Source organism: Hyperolius riggenbachi, chromosome 11 (assembly GCF_040937935.1).
Source record: "Hyperolius riggenbachi isolate aHypRig1 chromosome 11, aHypRig1.pri, whole genome shotgun sequence".
Taxonomy (NCBI): Eukaryota; Metazoa; Chordata; class Amphibia; order Anura; family Hyperoliidae; genus Hyperolius; species Hyperolius riggenbachi.
In genome coordinates, this window is record NC_090656.1 from 209,454,865 (window position 1) to 209,474,694 (window position 19,830).

The 19,830-nt window shown below is 44.1% G+C and overlaps 1 protein-coding gene across 1 annotated transcript in view; it reads right to left on the reverse strand.

Annotated features, from left to right (window-relative positions):
* NAV2 (neuron navigator 2) overlaps positions 1–19,830 on the reverse strand; it is a 629,613-nt gene that overhangs the window by 604,774 nt on the left and 5,009 nt on the right. The gene's annotated exons all lie outside the window — the stretch shown is intronic.

The following is a 19,830-nucleotide window of genomic DNA, read 5'->3' on the forward strand; positions in this document are numbered from 1 at the left end:
GTCATCGACGTCGTGACGTCAAAGGGGACTCCGATTCACCCCACGGCGCTGCCTGGCACTGATTGGCCAGGCAGCGCACGGGGTCTGGGAGGGGGGGGCAGCTGCGGCGACGCGTATAGCGGCGGATCGGCGGGTAGCGGCGGTGATCGGACACTGCACGCAGCTAGCAAAGTGCTAGCTGCGTGCAGCAAAAAAAAAATTATGCAAATCGGCCCAGCGGGGCCTGAGCGGTGCCTCCCGGCGGCATAGCCCGTGCTCAGCACAGGCTTACCGCCAGGGAGGTTAACAAACTGTTCCCCATACCCAGCTGGCAACTCTAAAGGGGCCCATACACTGGTCGATTTCAACCATCAATTGATCGTTCGAAAATCGATTCCATCAAATCTATCGATCGATTTGTGTCCGATTTCGATCGATTTGATCTATCTGGATAGAAAATCTAGGTTGATCTGCTGCTGGCAGCAGATCGATGGCCCATAGAGTTGCATTGGATCTATTGGTCCGATAATGCATTTAGATAGATTTCCAATAGATTTAATTCTGAAATCTCTATTGGAAATCTGTTCCTAGTGTGTGACACACATCAGATAGATTGCTGTCAGATTCGACCTGACAGGCATCTGACAGAAATCTGTCTGATGGTCAAATCTGCTGCAAATCTATAAGTGTATGGCCACCTTAATACTTTGGTTGTCTTTTGCAGGTTTCGGTGCACCATGCCGACTGTTATGTATAGAGTGATTTTGTGTGTGTGTGTGTGTGTGTGTGTGTGTGTGTGTGTGTAGGGGGCTCTGTAAAACTTGCACTGGGGCTTAAAGCTGCTTAGCTATGCTACTGAGCGCTATGTCACTAGCCTGTACCCCGTTTTAAGTGACCCAACAGTGGAAGGAATATAGAGGCTGCCATATTTATTTCCTGTTCAGCAATGCTGGTTGCTTGGCTGTCGTGCCTTTCTTTGTGGCTTTGCCAGTGTCTGACCCATCTGCATGCGGTTAGTGTGGTCCAACTTTAGTCAGAGCCTCTCATCTGCATCCCCGTTCTGGATCAGTGTTTTATTAGACAGCCAGACAATTGCCAGGATTTAATAGGAAATGGGCCTTGGGTAGGGCTAAGACGGCCCACTCCTGTGACAATTCGCCTAGCAGATGCAGGTCACACTTTATCTGGGGGTCATAAACATTCCCCCACCCCACCCACATGCCCATTGCCGCCCTCGCCCCATGACGCACGCCCTGCTGGACAGGAAGTACGTCACTGAGATTCCCAGGTTTCCCTGTGTCGTAGTCCCATTGTTCTGCGCACCACCACTGCTAACATGTTCAAGCTTCCTGCGTCGCCCATTGACCTACATTACTTCCGCCACCACTGCAATTACCGCTGGTAGCCCACTGTTGACTTTACAGTGGATCGGGCACTTCTAGCACAATGCGATGCTGTAAGTGTGCTAGGCCCCATTGCCATTGTGTTACTTTGTGGTAAAACAGGCTAACGCAATGCAGGTTTCCAATGCAAGTGTAAAAGTGGCCTTTGTGTTTACAAAAGCACTCCCAGTAAACAATCTATACAAAAATGACAACCAGCCCCCCTACTCCCTTGCACACTATTTTAACTGTTGGAATAAGCAACTACAGTTCAGTAAGTGTCTTTTTAAATAAAGAATTAACTGAGAATGAATTCCCTGTGAGTAGATTGGTTAGTCCAAAATCTATCAAATTATTGACAGGTTCATAGAAAAAAAGTTGTTTATAGTGCATAATGTACATTTATATGTATGTTTTTTTAAATTGTACAATTTTTCACGATAGTTGTCCTTCAAGAACAGAAAACAATGCTTGGATTGAAATGATAAAAAGGACAAGGCACTGCAATGTGTCTTACATTAATTAGTCTGCTTTTCGTCATCTGAGAGGAACATCCGAGCTGGAAGAGTCATTACAGTCCAAGTTACACATATCATTATAAATGGGATGATATCCCCGATAGAGTTGGAGCTAAGATGAATGGCGATGAAGCATGACCAATTGATGGGAGCCCAGCTGTCAGGGAGGCCCCAATTCTAATGTTATCCTTCAGAGCCCCCCTCCCCATTACATGTGCATGGGGTGCCTCCCGCCTGAGCAGATGGGAAGCTGGGCCTTTTGTGCCCGACACCAAGGAATTAATTGTATATTAATTAAGCTATCCTTGAGCAATTAAAATGTGCCAGTGTCAAAAGGTCCAAAATATTTTACCATGAAGATCTTGTCTACGTCAACCCTGGCTATATACAGTCTGGATGCAGCCCTCCCCACCTCCGCCCCCAAAATGCCTGCAGTCTGTATTGATTGATTCCTGCTCCAGAGGCCTTCCTTGGGAGAAGGGAGGCAAGACGCGCTGAAAGCTTTACAGCCAATAAATCAACTTCTGTACATTAAAATCCATTTAGACCCCCCTCATTTTGTAAATATTGTGGACTGGCCTCCGGGAGGCAGCTGTAACCAGATCACAGATATCAAGCAACGAAACTATGTTATCCAGTGGTGCAGCTTAGGCCCCCCTTAAGTGCGCTATACATTTCAAGTGATATAGAGTACAGTCCCATATTGCTACACCACTGATATTATCTCCTTTTTCAAAATATAGTGTCATGAGATGCATTTCTTGCCTGTAAAATATTTTAGTTCCTGTAAAGATATCCATAGATTGCTCCATGTTCCACTGAGCGAATAAAGGTCCCCATACAGCTAGAGATTATGGTGACCGATCGTCCCAAAGAGAGATCTCTCTCTGATCGAATCTGATAGGAGAGAGATCTTGTGGCCGACATAAACTGCAGGTAGAGTCCCTATTGATTTCTGCATTCAATCTTTTGGGAATTGGCCTTGTGACCAGGGCTGTGGAGTCGGAGTTGGAGTTGGAGTCCAGGAGTCGAGGCAAATTTGGGCACCCGGAGTCGGAGTTGGAGTCGTTGATTTCATAAACTGAGGAGTCGGAGTAGGCTGATTTTTGTACAAAATCCACATCCCTGTTAAGTATTAGACTGAGGAGTCGGAGTCGAGGAGTCGGAGCCATTTTGTGTACCCGGAGTCGGAGTTGGAGTCATGATTTCATAAACTGAGGAGTCGGAGTTGGAAGATTTTTGTACTGACTCCACAGCCCTGCTTGTGACGCCAACTCGCGCCCCCAGCCCCCAGCCACTGTCCCCCTAATGTTTTATACCACCTTGGTGCCTGTGCAGTTATGTACAGATAAAGTATAACTGCACGGTCACTGGGGGGGGGGGGGGGGGGGGACATAAAACATTAGAGAAGACAGCGGCCAGGGGTTTCTGTTCCGTTTTTTGTTCACACCGTTACCGCTCCACGTCTGATCAAGCATGTCGGCCCAAGATTTTACAGCATGTCCAATCGTTACATGCAACCAATTTCTGCCCGAAAGTGGTTGAATTGTCGATCAGGCATGCTCTTGGTGGCACCGATTTTCATCAGTTTCAGTAATAATTATTGATTCTGATGGTCAATTGGTCGCCAAGTCTACAGATGTATGGCCACCTTATGCGATCGACTTTATTGAGCCATAAACAACAGTGTGATTGATCGAAAGTCTATCATCTAGTGGCCCACACACTACAAGCGAGATACTATGGGATTCTCCTTCACCAATTTCCATTGATTATGCAGAATGGAATATAAATGGCGCAAAATATATTTGGCATCGGCAAAACAAGCCACCACCGATGCTGCCCTTAGATGCCCGCCTGGCCTTTTGCATTCTTCGTTGACCTGCTAAAACACCTCTATGTAAAGCTACTTACAAACTGAAAGATAAAATCGGGTGAAACGACGACGTTCCAATATCAAATTTAGAAGCGATATATTGTTAAATGATATATTGTTTTGAATGTGCCAAGGGCGAATCTAACAGGCTAATATTATGAGAAACTTCTTATTATTATTCTGAAATTCTAGTTTCCAGTATCCTGTCTCCCCCTTCCTGACACCAGTTGTTGCCTTTGCCCTTTTAGAATGGATCGGGTCAGAGGGAGGCTCTGCTAGTTTCACCTTTGACTGTTATCTCTTCTCTAAACAACTTTCCAAGCCTCGGTCTTCTGAACCCATTAAATATCCTTTGAGGTTACTGACAACAGAAAAAGCACCATTAGACGGTTGACAGGGAGAGTGAATAGAAAGCGTTCTCATGCAATCGTTTTTCTAAACACTGCTCAGAACATGCAATTGTGAGGTTAAGAAAGTATTTAGGGCACCAAAATAGACTATAGATTTTTTTTTTTAAAATAAATCTCAGACATACTCTATTTGCCTTATGCACTGATAGAGGTAAAAGAAAATAATCTGACAAAATGAAACTTTAACTGTCTTAAGAGACTCTGAAGCGAGAATAAATCTCGCTTCAGAGCTCAGTTAGCAGGGGCATGTGTGCCCCTGCTAAACCGCCGCTATCGCGCCGCTAAACGGGGGTCCCTTCACCCCCAAACCCACCCCCGCAATACTTGGTCGTAGATTTGGTCGTGATTTATTGCTTCCTGGAGGCAGGGCTAACGGCTGCAGCCCTGCCTCACAGCGCGTCTATCAGTGGCGCATCGCTGCCTCTCCCCCGCCCCTCTTAGTGAAGGAAGACTGAGAGGGGCGGGGGAGAGGCGGAGATATGCGGCTGACAGACGCGCGTGGGGCAGGGCTGCGGCGGTTAGCCCTGCCCCAACCAGGAAGCGCTCCCCCGCTGCACCGAGGGGATTTGGGGGTGAAGGGACCCCCGTTAAGCCACGGGATAGCGGCGTTTTATGCCCCTGCTATCTATGAGGTCTGAAGCAAGATTTATTCTCGCTTCAGACTCTCTTTAAAGCGGGATGAAACTCTGACACAACAGTCAATAAAACCTATTTCACTACACACCCATACAGTGATCATATTTGCTTCTGTGCACAAGCCATTTCCTTTGTTTACAAATTACAAGTTCCCAAAGTACAGTTTATCTGCTCTGAAAGCTGCCACTGCATTTTATTGCATATTAAAAAGTATCTAGCGACCATTTCTCTCCTTTTCCAGCTTCTGTGAAGCATGCAGCTGAAAGAGAGCACTGCCAGGAATGGTTACTAATTATGGCTGATAAGGAAACATATACAAAAAACCATGTGATCACTTCCTTGGCATAGATTGCTAAAGTGGACCAGAACTCAGAACTTCCTCTCTGCTCTAAAAGATATGCAACCGCATAATAACCCTTAAAGGGGTTCTGTGGAGGGATCAAAAAACGACAATTACCTGGGGCTTCTATCGGGCCCCCTGCAGCTGCCATGTCCCACGCCATCCTCCTACGAGGGGGGGATAGTAGTCCCAGGTAAGTGTTGGTTTTGGTTTTTTAACCCCTCCACAGAACCCCTTTAATGAAATATATTTCTTTGTTACAGCTGATACAAATCCTGCAATAAGGTCTCTTTCACACCAGAGCCCTCTTTTGGCGTTTTAACGCAAAGTCTATACTTTGCGTTAACCAAGGTAAAAGGAAAGTACATAGACTTTCATTTTACCTTTCACACCCGACGCTGCGTTTCGATGCGTTGCGGTACGACGCATCCCGGCGCATTTTATCGTCGGGAATCGGCGCTTCCCCTTCGGGTAAATTAACTACTACCGCCGCTACTCAGCGTCGCACCGCAGATTCCGACGACACGCCGCAACGCCTGCAGGAGCCGTTCTCCTGCACGTTTTTGATGTGTAACCGGCCTAAATCTGCAGTGTTTCTGCTTCCTGCTTTCATGGAAGCAGACATATTATTATCATCCTGTGTCTACCAATTAGCTCTCTGCTGTGGCAGTCAAATAACAACTTATCCTTAGTCACAGGTGAGGGGGAAATAGACAGGCTAAACCAGTGGTCCTCAAACTAAGGCCCGCGGGCCAAATGCGGCCCCCCAAGGCTTTTTCACTGGCCCCCAAACACATAATGTATAACAAAATGTATAACTTAGAGATGCAGCCCATTGCACCTTTAAATATCGGTGGCCCACATATAGAACAGCAGTGCTGGCCAGGGCTGTGGAGTCGGTACAAAAATCTTCCAACTCCAACTCAAACTCCGACTCCTCAGTTTCTGAAACCACGACTCCAACTCCAACTCCGACTCCGGGTACCCAAAATTGCTCAGACTCCGACTCCTCGACTCCGACTCCTTAGTCTAATACTTAACAGGGCTGTGGATTTTGTACAAAAATCATGCGACTCCGACTCCCAACTCAGACTCCTCAGTTTCTGAAACCCCGACTCCGACTCCAACTCCGGGTGCCCGAAATTGCCCCGACTCCTCGACTCCGACTCCAACTCCGACTCCACAGCCCTGGTGCTGGCACCACCCATCCACATACGGTAGAAGCCAGCGAGCAGTCATTTGCTCATTTCCAATCCAAATCTGAATCAGGTGACACTTCTGTCCAATTGGGCGGCAGGTTGTCACCTAGGTATGCTTTACTGTCTGGTGCACAAAAACGTTCTTCGGTCGCTACATGACTGAATGGCTGCTGTTGGGAGCTCTCCTCCAGGCATGATTGGGGGGAATCAATACCTAGATCCAATGCAATATTTTTCAACATCATTTTATGTATATTCTGCCCCCCCAGCAGTCTGAAGTATATTGACCTGGCCCTTGACCGAAAAAACTTGGGGACCCCTGGGCTAAACTCTCTAAATGCATACAGGGTGTATTTCCTTCTGTCCTGTACAAGAGTTCAGGTCCACTTTAACTGGGAAATAAAAACACAATTCTGAACTCATTAGGCCATTTCACATTCTGCTGTCACCGAGATAGAGATCATCAGGACACAATACATAGAAATGTCATCCCTTTGTTGAGATGTGACCAGGGATCATTACGCGGGCGTCATGTCTCAGGCCTCATTAACATCTACGGTGAGAGGCGGCCGCACAACAGATGCCTCCCAGATCATAAACTTTGACCCATTGTCTAGCGTGAGATGAGAGAATGATATTCTGCTGGGTGGAGGAAGCCACATGTCTGATCAATAAAGACAGCCTACATACTGATAACAGCTCCTGCTAATTACCACTAATCCCATTCATCTGCCACTGACATTACCAGCCGCTCTGCTTTTATTGGACGAGGACAAATCCAATAAAGTCATTTACATTTATCGCCTCTGTGTACATCGGAACAATGCAGTATAGTGCGTGTTTTCTTGGTGAGTTGGTTTATATAGTCACTGGCTGAAAAGTGATAAACTGGATTATGGAGGGAGATGGTCAGCGTAAGCCATTTAGCTGGGTGAAGTAATTACCCAGCTTACAGGGTTTATTACAGTTCCAGGGATAACTTATGTGGACCTGAACTCTTGCACAGTACATAAGCAAAACAGAGAGAAATGCATTCTGTATGGTTTTAGAGAGAAGAGCCTAAAGGTGCCCATACACTCGTCAGATTGGCAGCAGATAGATAAGAAATGCATCTGATGATCTATCTGATGCGTTTTTAGAACATTTTTTACCAGGATAGAATTCCAATAGATTTCAGTTTGAAATCTATTGAAATTCGATCTGATGGCATTTTTTTGCCATCAGATTTCCATTAAGGCCAATGAAAACTGATAAGCAATCTCATCAGATCGACCTAGATTTTCCACCCTGCCAGTTCGATGGAAATCCATCGAAATCAATCGAAATCGGCCATCGATCGGTCGATTGGCCAACCGATTTGCAAACGATCAATCGATCGATCGACCGGGATCGATCGGTCGGCCAGAAAATCGGCTGAGTGTATGGGCCCCTTAATTCCCCCTCATCTTCAAGTAATCACAAATGTAGTTTGATCTTTCAGCTGTGTCAGCACAGAAATTCGGCAGTCATCAACGGACAGCCAATATGTAAACACAGGATATTAACCCTTTGTGTGCTTCCATGAAACCAGGAAGGAGGCGCACTGGAGATTTATTGCAGGAGTTCTGTAAGCTGCAACAAATAAATGTTTTTCTTTAAATTTTATTATAGTTGTTGCTTATCTTTCAGAGCAGAGAAGAAGTTCTGATTTCCGGTCTGATTTAAAGTGAATAGGAACCATCATTAAAAAAGAAAAGTCAGATACTTACCTATGGAGAGGGAAGGCTCTAGGTCCTAATGAGCCATCCCTCTCCTCTCCCAGTGCACTCGTTGCTGTCCCTGGGAGCAGTATTTGACTAATTTAGTAAAATACTGCTCGCTCCGCTGGTGAAGGAGACTTCAGAAAGTCTTCAGGTGTCCAAGTGCTCCTGAAGACGGACGGCTACGTACTGCGCACATGCAAGCGCCCTCTCTCGAGCATGCGCAGTATGGAGCCGCCTGTGTTCGGGAGGACTCGGCTCCTTAAGACTTCCGATGTCCCCAGCGGTGAGGGATTTGAACAGAGGAGCTGCCACTGCAACGAGGGCACCGGGAGAGGAGAGGGAAGGCTCATTAGGACACAGAGTCTTCCCTCTCCTTAGGTAAGTATCTTGTTTCTTTTTTTTAATATCTGACTGTTTTTTCATATCTGACTCCGGAACTGAGTCCTGTAACTTCAGCCAGTCGCGGACAGTCTGAGCAAGTGCAGTGAGCACTCTCCGTCTCTCTCCGGCGGAGAATAGTTCTGCACAGGCACTGCACGACAGGGGGAAGAGGCGCCCAAGAAGTATAAGGTACATTAAAAACAGCTAAAAAAGGTGCACCATGTTTGGCTTTATTGGCTCTTCAGTTGGCCTGAGGAAGTGGGCATAGACCCATGAAATGCATTGCCAGTATATGATAAACTCTTACCTGGTAATTAACCCATGGTCGTCTAGAGGTAAGCCACTTCTTTATTTCTAATTGTACTTGTTTTTAACATATTTTATACTTCTTGTGCGCCTCTTCCCTCGTTATTGCTAATTGTCCTACCTCCCTGAGTGGAGGGACCACTGGTCCACTGTGGCCCTCAACAGTCAGCTCCAGAGCTCTTCTAAAGTGTGACCATCCTTCGATTGTTGAATATACCTGAGTAGAGATAGGTTTGTGCATCTCCACCTGCCTTATCGGTTGGTTGCTCTGTTTGCAACCCTCCTTTGTGAGTACCATCCCTTTTGCAATTGTTTGCCACATTGATTTACTTATTACACTATCGGGCTCCCATTGTCTCTGTGTTTTCTTTAAAGGTTTCAAGGCACCACATCCTCACTCACTGTATAGACAGGACAGATGAGTCTACAATTTAATTATTTGGACATTAGAAAAGAGGTTGTTTGGCGTAAGCCAAATACAGAATTCCAAGAAAAAACACTATACCAACTGTGAAGCATGGAGGTGGAAGTGAAGTGTTATAGTTTTGGGATTCCTTTTCAGTATCCCACAATCCCCTCTTCCTATCCCAGAACCCAGTGCAGGAGTGAAGAAAGAGTGGTTACCATTGCCAGAACCCTGCCTATAGGCAGCAATAAAGGAGGAACAGCCATGCTATCCCTAGAACAACATGCAGGGGAGAGGGCTATATGTACCGTGTGACCTCCCAGGAAGCACTAAATGTTGCTGTGCAGCAATGGCACATCAGTCCACTTATAAAGGACCTTGTATGCCAAGCACGCAGAGTGCTCTGTACTGCGCACTCGCAAATCCACGCTCGGGCATGCGCATGACAAAGCCATTTGTCTTGAGAAGTACTCAGGGACCCGAGTAATTTCGACATCTGCCCGAGGAGGGACGAAGATGTATTTGACCTCCAGGTTCGAATAACTTTACCAGATGGACAGCGGGGAAACGAGGACGCGGAGAGGACTTTATGGGATCCAGAGTCTTCCCTCCTCTTAGGGAAGTATCTAACTTTTCTTTTAAAGCTTGCTTCGGGGTCACTTCAAACAGGTAAACGCCAACCCCTTTCCCTTACTTCCTATTAAACTGAGCTGTTTTATTTCCTTTGTGGCTAGAGTTCAAGTTTAGGAGAGAAATTTGATGTGTAATATTTGATGTTTTCCCAATTAATTTCTTTTATGCCCCTGTCCAGTCTCAAATATGATTACAATTCAGCCTCCCTGTACCTCTAGACATAAAAGATAACGACTTAAAATGGCTATAAAACCCCATTATTATTATAGGGAAGAGTTTGGTCGGGGTGGCTGACTGGCTGTCCAAGTTTTCAGAGGGCTGCAGCTGTTTTCCCTAATATAAAGGTATTTATAGCCTTTTAAGCGGTTAAAAAACTTATCTTTACATGTCTTGAGGGAGGAGGAGGGAGACCGTAATGTATTGTAATAATATTTAAGGCTGTGTAGGGGCTTTAAAAACTATTTTTCTAGTATTAAATCTAATAAAAGGAAAATGGAAAAAAGTTGGGAAGGATCATTTCATTATAGAATAAGTCGAGGCAGAAATGTGCAGTGATGTTATTCAAGCTTCAGTTACGTTCTGTGCGCTCGCCGCAATCCACACCTGTCGTTCACCCTCACAGCCCGCGACGATGCTCAGGAACACATTGCCGTCCTCACATTGTATTGCTAGAACCAGCCTGGCAGCACAGCACAGCTAAAGGCTCATGCACACATCCAACTTATTGTTTGTATGTACACATGCACCAACCAACTAAACAGCCAACTCACTTAAATACTATGCGTGCAAACAAAATGACAAACGTCACAACATGTCTGCACTCAAAAACAATAAAGTTGTTCAAAAGACCTGTACACACAGTCCAACCTGCACGATAGTTAGTAAGATAGATCCACCAGTTGGATCTGGCAAACAACCTGTTATCAGTTGATTATCTGGTTGATTGTCTGCTGTACACACACACAACTTATCTTTCAACAGACAAGTTTGGAAGATAGTTGAACAGATTGTTGGCAGATGTGTATGATGAGCCTCAACCCGCCAATGCCATCCTACCATTACAATATAATTGCATTGTGTCAGCAATTTGATTCTATTGTCTGACGCTCAGCTGTGAAGGTAGCCTTAGGCAACAATAGATGACTAAAAAAAAAAGTTGATTCTTTCTCCAAGCACTTTTATGCTGGGGATACACGGTACGTTTCTGTACCGTATATCGACCAGCTGATCCGGCCAGCTGATAATATCCAGCTGGTCCGATCACGCTGCTCGACCCCCGCCCGCTCGATCCCCGCCGGCGGACAATGGCAGGGAATCGAGCGGCTGATAAGGAGCGCCGGCGGGGACGAGCAGTAATCGATCCGCGCGCACGCGGGTCGCGGCTGGGGTCTATCCGGCGGCTAATCGGCCACTGGATCAACCTGTGTATTCCCAGCATTAGACTAATCTTTTCTGGCTCAAAACTCATTTGTTCAGAAAGACAGAAGGTTCACAGAGCAAACATTTCAATCTTTACGAACTCTTGTATTAAACTTTTTCTAAGTCTTCTGTAAATGACAAACCAGCACTGGGGATCCAGAAAAAGTTTCATATATGGAAGAAAATCTTTCTCAATAAAGCATGATTTATGACACCAGAGGTCACTAACGCACCAAAAAGCAGCAACAATACTTGTATCAAAATGATAGATCAACACAAGACAGAGCATTAACTTAAAGAGACACGGAAGCGAAAAAAAAAATTATGATATAATGAATTGGTTGTGTAGTATGGATAATTACAAGATTATTAGAAGCAAATAAAATATTCTCTTATTTTCATTTTCAGTTATATAGTTTTTTTATAACATTGCATCATTCTCTAATATTTGCAGTTTACACACTACTCAGCATTCTAAATGATTTTGCAGAGCAGGCTAATGAACTTTTGAACTTTTCTCTGCAGAAAGAAAAACAATACAGTAGCAGACACTTGAGATAATAAGCATCAGAAGACAGCTCTCTGCGACTTTGAAAGCCGTGGAGATCAGTGGCTCTTATGCATAGATAACAACTGGAGTTTCTTAACTCTTCCTGTACTGGAAACAATATTAGACTTATGTCTCTGCTCCTAATGTTTTATTTCTTAGCTGTACTACACAACCAATTCATTATATCATAATTTTTTTTTGCTTCAGTGTCTCTTTAAAGGAAACCTGAGATAAATGGGAGTCTGTCTGCTCCCTTGCCTTTCTCCTGGTCCCCTGTGTTGTGCCGCTGCCAGCCCGGTAAAGTCCATGACTCAGCTGAATGGCAGACTACTGCGCATGCGTAGTCTCGGCTGCACGCACCACTTATTCCTCTGTGCATTCCCAGGTTGTCGTAACTACACTTGCATAGAGTGCTCCCAGCTACGAGAGAGTGATAGGGTGGTGCTCACAGCTGGGACCACGCATGTGTAGTAGTCCGGCACTGGGGCTTAAGATCTAGGACCCCATTATATTCTGCTCCAGACCTCCAAACTGCCCCCTTACATGGAAGTCCAAGACAAGGAGATGGCGTCATGTTTACACTCTCACCAGTTTACATTGTTACATTTCATTATGACATCATTAACAAGTTACAGAGTAACCAGCACACCCTTGGTATATATCAAATATTGGCACGCTTTAGCCAAATTTTTAGGGTGATTGACAGCAACCCCTTTGTAATCCATAGAATATATGAAAAGAGCTGGCACTTCCCAAATTATATGTGTTTATTGATGCAGACACAAAGTTGACGTTTCGGGAAATCAAATCCCTTCATCAGAGCAAAACAGACACGTCAATTACATCAATGGGTCCTCAGTCTGGGCAGCAAGTGATGTGCCCAGGTCTGCCCAGACAGATGTCCCATTGATGTAATTGACAGACCTGTTTTGGCCTGAAAAGGGAGACTTTCTCATATATTGTAATGATTAACAAGCAAGTGGTGGTTTGACATTGTGTCCCTGGAATTCAACATCAACCAATCAGATTCTGCGATACAGAATAAGGTAAAGATTCTACCTGCTGTGAAGCCAGGAAGATCACCTAGTCACCATTATAAGGATACACAGACTGCAGAAAATGTGACTAACTTGCATACTTGCATTCTATTGGGACTGGATTTGTTGGGGCCATACTGGAACATTGCCAGGAGCCAATCAGATTCAACAGCTGCTGATCAATTAATCAGTGCTTGATTATTTCTGATAGAACCTGAATTTACACATTAGATACATTTCCTGATCATCTCTGGCTTTCAGGAGAAACACAAATAGTTCATCTGTCAAGCACACACATTTTTCCACACTGATGTCTTTATTATATTACATTAGATAAAAAGATGAATACCATACCAAAAAAAAATGAAATCAATAGTTCAACATAGAAAATCATTGGCAGAGTTCAATAACTTAAATGGTTTATCTCCGATTTAAAGCAAGCTTTGCTCGCTGCTAAAGACGCACTCAATTCCAAACAATATTCATTGTGAACAGACACACAGCCATTTGCTTCCACATTCATTCTCAGCTATTTTCCTAAAGTGACAGTTAAAAAAACAAAACAAAACAAAAATCATGCTATAGACATATTTCAGCACCACACCAGCCTTGTTATCATTTAATAATAATTAAAAAGAAATATCTTTCCGATTAAATTTGCAGCCAGCTATGAACTGTCATCAACATAACCTGCAATGAACTGCCATTGTGGGTGTGTAAGCACCTTTTGTCGGTCCACAAAAAACAACCCTGTTACAGGAATAATTATGGTAAGTACACAAAGTAGGATCCCACTCATTTGAAAACCTGAACTCACCCACTGACTGGCAGCAATTTTTGACACTCCCATCACCAAGTTTCTGTTATGATGGAGTGTTAAAGAGACACTGAAGCGAAAAAAAAAATAATATGATATAATGAATTGGTTGTGTACTATGAATAATTACTAGAAGATTAGCAGCAAAGAAAATATTCTCATACTTTTATTTTCAGGTATATAGTGTTTTTTCTAACATTGCATTATTCTATAATATGTGCAGATTACACAACACTCAGCATTCAAAATGATTCTTTCAGAGCAGTCTGTGAAGTAATGACCTCTCCTCTGGCAGAGAAAAAGTAAACAGTTCACTTACAGTTGAGATAATAAAAGTCAGATAACAGCCCTCTCCACGACTTAGGGCTGGTTCACACGGGCGTCTGCTGAGCTTTTGCTTGGCATTGCGTTCAAACGCCAGCGTTTAAAAGCTAGCTTTTGAAGGCTTTTGAAAAGCGTTCAGGGCTAGCAGTTCTGGTCGCTGCTATTGTTTCCTCGCGTTTACCGCCTCTGAAAGCAGCATGTTGCTTTTGAGACTAGACGCAACGCTGGGATCTACTGCCAGGCTTTCATGAAAGCCTGCAAAAGCCAGCTCTAAACGCTCCCATTCACTTGCATGGGATGGCAGTAGATCCCAAAAAACGCTGCGTCTGAAACGCTGCGTTAAACGCCACAAAAACGCCCGTCTGAACCATAAAAAATACGACGTGTGTATGGGCCTTAGACTTAGTCGGAGAGCTTAATGGCTTGTTTGCATAGAGATAACAACTGGAGTTTCTCAACTCTTCCTGTACTGGAAACAATTAGACTGATGTATCTGATCTTAATGTTTTATTTCTTAGCTGTACTACACATACAAATCATAATATCATCATTTTTTTTTCGCTTCAGTGTCTCTTTAAATGGTTGTGTTTTATAAGCACTATTATTGAGCTGAAATGGTGTTTTACCATTAATCCTTCTCTTGTGCACAGTGAAACTGAAAACACTATCAATCTATCCAGTAGCGTACCTAAGGAGCTGTGGGTCCCAGCGCAAGTTTTACATGGGCCCCCAAGCACTCTATAAAAAACAATTCATATGGCGCTGCACAACCTGCCACGGACATTCACAGTATGATAGGTGTATAACTATTCAAAGCATAGGTAAATGTCATTATTACCAGCATAAAACCATTGAAGAGCTGAGGGCTCCTCTGGTCCAAAGGCCTCATTGCAGTCGCTACCTCTGCATCCCCTATTGTAACGCCACTGCATCTGTCTATATCTTTCTCAGCTCTGCTTCAGAACCCTCTGGTCATTTAGGCAGGATGTCCACTCCACCGTCATGCTAATAGAACACTGCAGTATTAATATAGTACATAACCAATATTAGGATATAAATAGCTCACATCAAACCATTATTATTCTAATCAGGCCACAATTCTTATGCAAATTCGAAGAGTCTATTAGGTGATAAATTAGCTAACAAATTACCCGTACTGGGCTGGTTAGGGGTTATAACATGTCCTGTTTACTCCAAAATTACAACACAGTTCCATTCTATCCCTCCCACCATTTAGCCAGAAGCTGTATATAATAAATCCATTAACATTGTGAGCTTGGCATGGTTCCTTCTCTCACCTCCCCCTCCTTACAGAAGTGTTCCCATAGGCAACTCACCAGTTTGCCTATGCACAAAAACGGCTCTGTTCAGTTCATTTTCCTTTTCCCATTTCTCACTTTTGTTAAGGAAATGTGATCAAATATGGACAAAATGGATAAATAGAGTACATAAAGCTTAATTAGTAGATAGTGGAATACAATTCTCAAAATCCACTAGATAGAAGCAATGCTAGCATATGAAAGCCACGCTGCTAATTACCCAGCCAATGTGTTAATTAATCATCTGCCAGCTAACTGACCAATAGTTATTGGGTTTCATTTTAAAGGACAACTTTCAATTCCATGGAGAGTGGAGATTTGCCTGTTAGGAGAATCTTTGCCTTGGCTGTTGCTTGCTATCCATATACAGATCAATAACAGCAGGAAGATCATACAGAGGCATTTCCTGGATGATTCTAGGAGGAATATATTCTGCAAACACCCAGAGCACATACGAAACAGCAACGCTACCTGAACTGCTCTCCAGAGTTTCCAGAAACAAGAGTAACATTACCAACATATGATGCCATTTCAGCTTGTTACGCCAACCAAATACATGTATTCAAAGTCAAAATCACATAATGACGATCAATGTATTATCCATTACATCTCCTGGAACATTAAAGCTTGTCATTGAATTTATCGGGTGACTGTTTTTGTTAAGGTGGGGATACACATCAAATTTTTGGCGATCATTGAGGGCCTTAGCCCACTGCTGCGTTTATAAAAACGCATAGAAATGCATGTGTTTTTTAAACATTTTAAAATGCATTTAAACGCACTCAAACACTTTAAAAACACATGCATTTTTGTAAACACAGCAGTGGGCTCAAGACCTTAGGTCCCATTCACATATTGGGTATTGCATTCAGAAACGTGTAAAAGCACGTAATAAAAACCGAATGCGTTGTGGTGCGCTTTATTAAACACATTTTTTCAGCATGTTTTGCTTATTGTAGCAGTAGTAGTTGTCAATAAAGATTTGTTTTCATTTAAAAATGTTATTTTTCTTCAATTAGAGGTAAAAAAAAACACATGAATTTCTATGCTCTAAAAAAAGGTCAACCATTAACTTGCATTGAGGTGCGCTATACAGCTCAACACACAGAAATGCATGCAACACTACTGTAATGGAACTGCTTTTAGTACATATATCATATTTGTGCAACTACGTTTTTGTAATGCAGCTCAGCACAGCGCATAGATGTGAACCAGGCACCTTCAGTTACATGGGAAAACCAATACCTTGCAAAACGCACAGCGAAATGCGCTGTGAAAAGCGCACAGAAACGGCCCTGATGTGAATGGAGCCTTAGGGCCCGTTCAGACTACAAAATGCGGACCGCAACGCATGCGGACCGCAACGCGTACGAACGCACGCATGTCCGCGTTCGTATGCGTTGCGTGGCTGATCCCATCACTGCCTCAAGTAGAAGATCCTTAATGGAAACATGTAAGTAATAGAAGCAAAGATATTGAGCTCCCTGTGCAAAGCCCCCTTTCATCTGGGCTTTGTCGACCCCTTGAGTATCATAGGGATGGTGATAGTGGCCACCTTTAACCAGTCCCCCATGTTGAAATTAATAGGCAGGATGGAGGAGTTGATTTCTATTAAATCTTAAATGTGTCCTTTTTAGTTTTTAGTTTTTGGTTTTTATTAACAAGATTTTTTATTCCGAATGAAAAAGATAATGAAAATCATTGAACCAGAAAAAACAAGAAAAAACTGGAACATTGGGACTTTTTAAAATATAAAATATATTCTTAAACAAGGGTGTTCCACCCTTATGTTCAATCATGAGTTGATATACTGGCAAACCTAGCTTTAATAAGTTAGCTAAATGGCCACAAGATGGCACTGTTTTAGACTGTAAGATTTTCTTCAGCCAAAAGGGTGGAAGTTAGTAATCTGGCCACAAGATGGCATTAACCCTCATCACAGGTTTTAGTCATCAGATAGGGCCGTGTTCCAGACGGCCACTGATGACGTCATAATAAGGAAGTAGTGGATGCCTAGGCACCCATAGACTACACAATAGAGCTAGCCCTCAGTATAAAAGACGTCAGCGCCCTAGTGACGTCAGCCCCTGATGAGTCCATTGGACGAAACGTGTCGGGCGTGACCAGGAGCGTTGACGTCACTGGGATCTGGAAGGTCAGGAGACAGGCTGCCACGAGGAGCGGGGAAGTTCGGGACGCCGACACCGCCAGCAGAGAAGCTTTATTGCTAGGCTGCAATGCCTGAAATGCCTGTTATCTTCCTACACAAGTAAATGCGCTGATATTGCGCAGGCCATAACTTTTAGCCCAACGGTTTTATGCTATGTGTGTTCTTATATGTTTTTCATGTGGAACTTGTCATTAAATATGGATCATCCAATTGTGAACTAAACTATCGTGGAAGTGTCATTGGAGTTGGCCGCTCTATAGGCTAAGCGCTAGACCCACCTGGACTGTGAGGTGGTGTCAATCTGGTGAGCTGCTAGTGTGGAGGGGCTGTAGAGACCACGAGTGATGCACAATTGAGCACTTATGCACGTGTGGGGAACTGTACTTTGTGATTCACAGTAATGCACTATGTGCGATTGTTTTTTCTATGTTTAAATTGTAGAAAAGAAGAGGAGCGCTGTCACAGCACTATAGACTGATCCCATCACTGAAAAGTGAATGGGACAGCCGCGCGTTTTTGTAAAATCTGCGTGCAGCATGCGTTCCCGGACCGCACAGGTCCGGAACGCATGCTGTGTGAACATCAGACATTGCACTCTATGCAATGTCTGATGTCCTGCGTGTCGGCCACCTGCACGCGTTTCCAAAACGCGGCTGGAAACGCGTGCAGTGTGAACGGGCCCTTAGGCTGCCAGTCTGATATTTGGGCACCCAACATAGATCCCATTCACACTAAATGCATTTTTCCACAATGGGGTAACACATAGGCACCAACAGCCCATGTCAATGGACATGAGAGTGGCCATGAAGATGCAGGGGGTTCCAAGCAGCAACGGTGGGGTTGCAGATTATCTGGGAATCCTCTGGACCATCCAGAGGCTTCCCACTACTTACTGTTGATAATTTTCTATATTTTTTTGCTTTTACTTTAGGGACCTCTAACACTGTGTTTGTTGTGTTGCACTGCAGTGGACATCTACACATCGCAACGTCATACAATGATATTCCTATGGGGCTTCCACACAGACTAATGCACAACATGCTATGCGTTGGCCGGGTAATGCCCATGATTACATCTTAGCTGTATAGTTGCAACGCATGTCCAATGCCCAGGCTGATTTTTCGGCAGGGTTGCATTGCGAGGCTAAGACAACAAAACATACACAGTGCAAAAACACCCTCGTGTAGTGAATGAGATAAGTAGACTGCCATATTTATCACCTTTAAAATAAGGCCAGTGGCCCCAAGCTGTCCTGCTGATCTTTCTAGCTTCAGCCGTATTTGAATTACACAAGGGAAACATGCAGTTAGTGCAGTTAAACGTCAGTCAAAGTATTTGATCTGCAAACTTGTTCTGAGTCAGTGGCTTAAAGTCTACCTGAAGTGAGGAAACTCTACTACACTGTTAGAGAGCGGTGCACTCCATGTGGTGTGTGTCACCGGATTAGCGGTGCAGATTCTGAAAGTAAATCCAAAGTGAGGAAACTCATTTCAAGCTTGATACTTACCTAAGTTGATGGAAGGCTCTGGATAGCATGGAGCCTTCCCATCCCTCTGTCCAGCTAGACGTACCTGGTTGTAGCTATTCACCTACTCAGTTGTTTGGAACTACTTGTACAACCTTTGGAACTATTTATGTCCCGAAGTATTTCTGTGGAAGAGCACATTCCATACTGTGCATGCGTGAGTCCGAACACGCAAAACCACAGTACGGATGCACTCATCCTTGGAACTACTAGGGGATGCCAGTTGTTCCAACTTCCAAAGATTGCAGAGAAGATCCGAACAGATGTTCGGTGAATGAGCTGGACGAAGAAATGTGAAAGCTCTATACTATGCAGAGCCTTCCCTCTACTTAGGTAGATATCAAAGCTAAAGTGAGTTTCCTCCGGGGCTGTGGAGTCGGAGTCTAGGAGTCAGAGAAGGAGCAATTCTGGGTACCTGGAGTCGGAGTCAGAGTTGGTGGTTTCATAAACTAAGGAGTCAGAGTTGGATGATTTTTGTACAAACTCCACAGCCCTGGTAAGTATTAGGCAAAGGAATCAGAGGCAAGGAGCTGGAGTCAAAGCAATTTTGGGTACTTGGAGTCGGAAGTTTCATAAACTGAGGAGTCCGAATTGGAGTCAGATGATTTTTGTACCGACTCCACGGCCCTTGTCTCTTCCCTTCAGGTTTGCTTTGAGGCATTAGAGACAGATCAGCAGGATAGGCAGGCAATATGCATTGTTTATAAAGAAATAAATATGGCATGTCCAACATTCCTCTCACTTCCGGTTCAGTTTAAATCTGAATGGCTGGACAGGCAAAGACAGGAAGAAAATGAGACATGATCACATGGTGGTGGCCAGCCATTCGCAGCCTTACAAGTTAGTCAGCTGATCAAATGA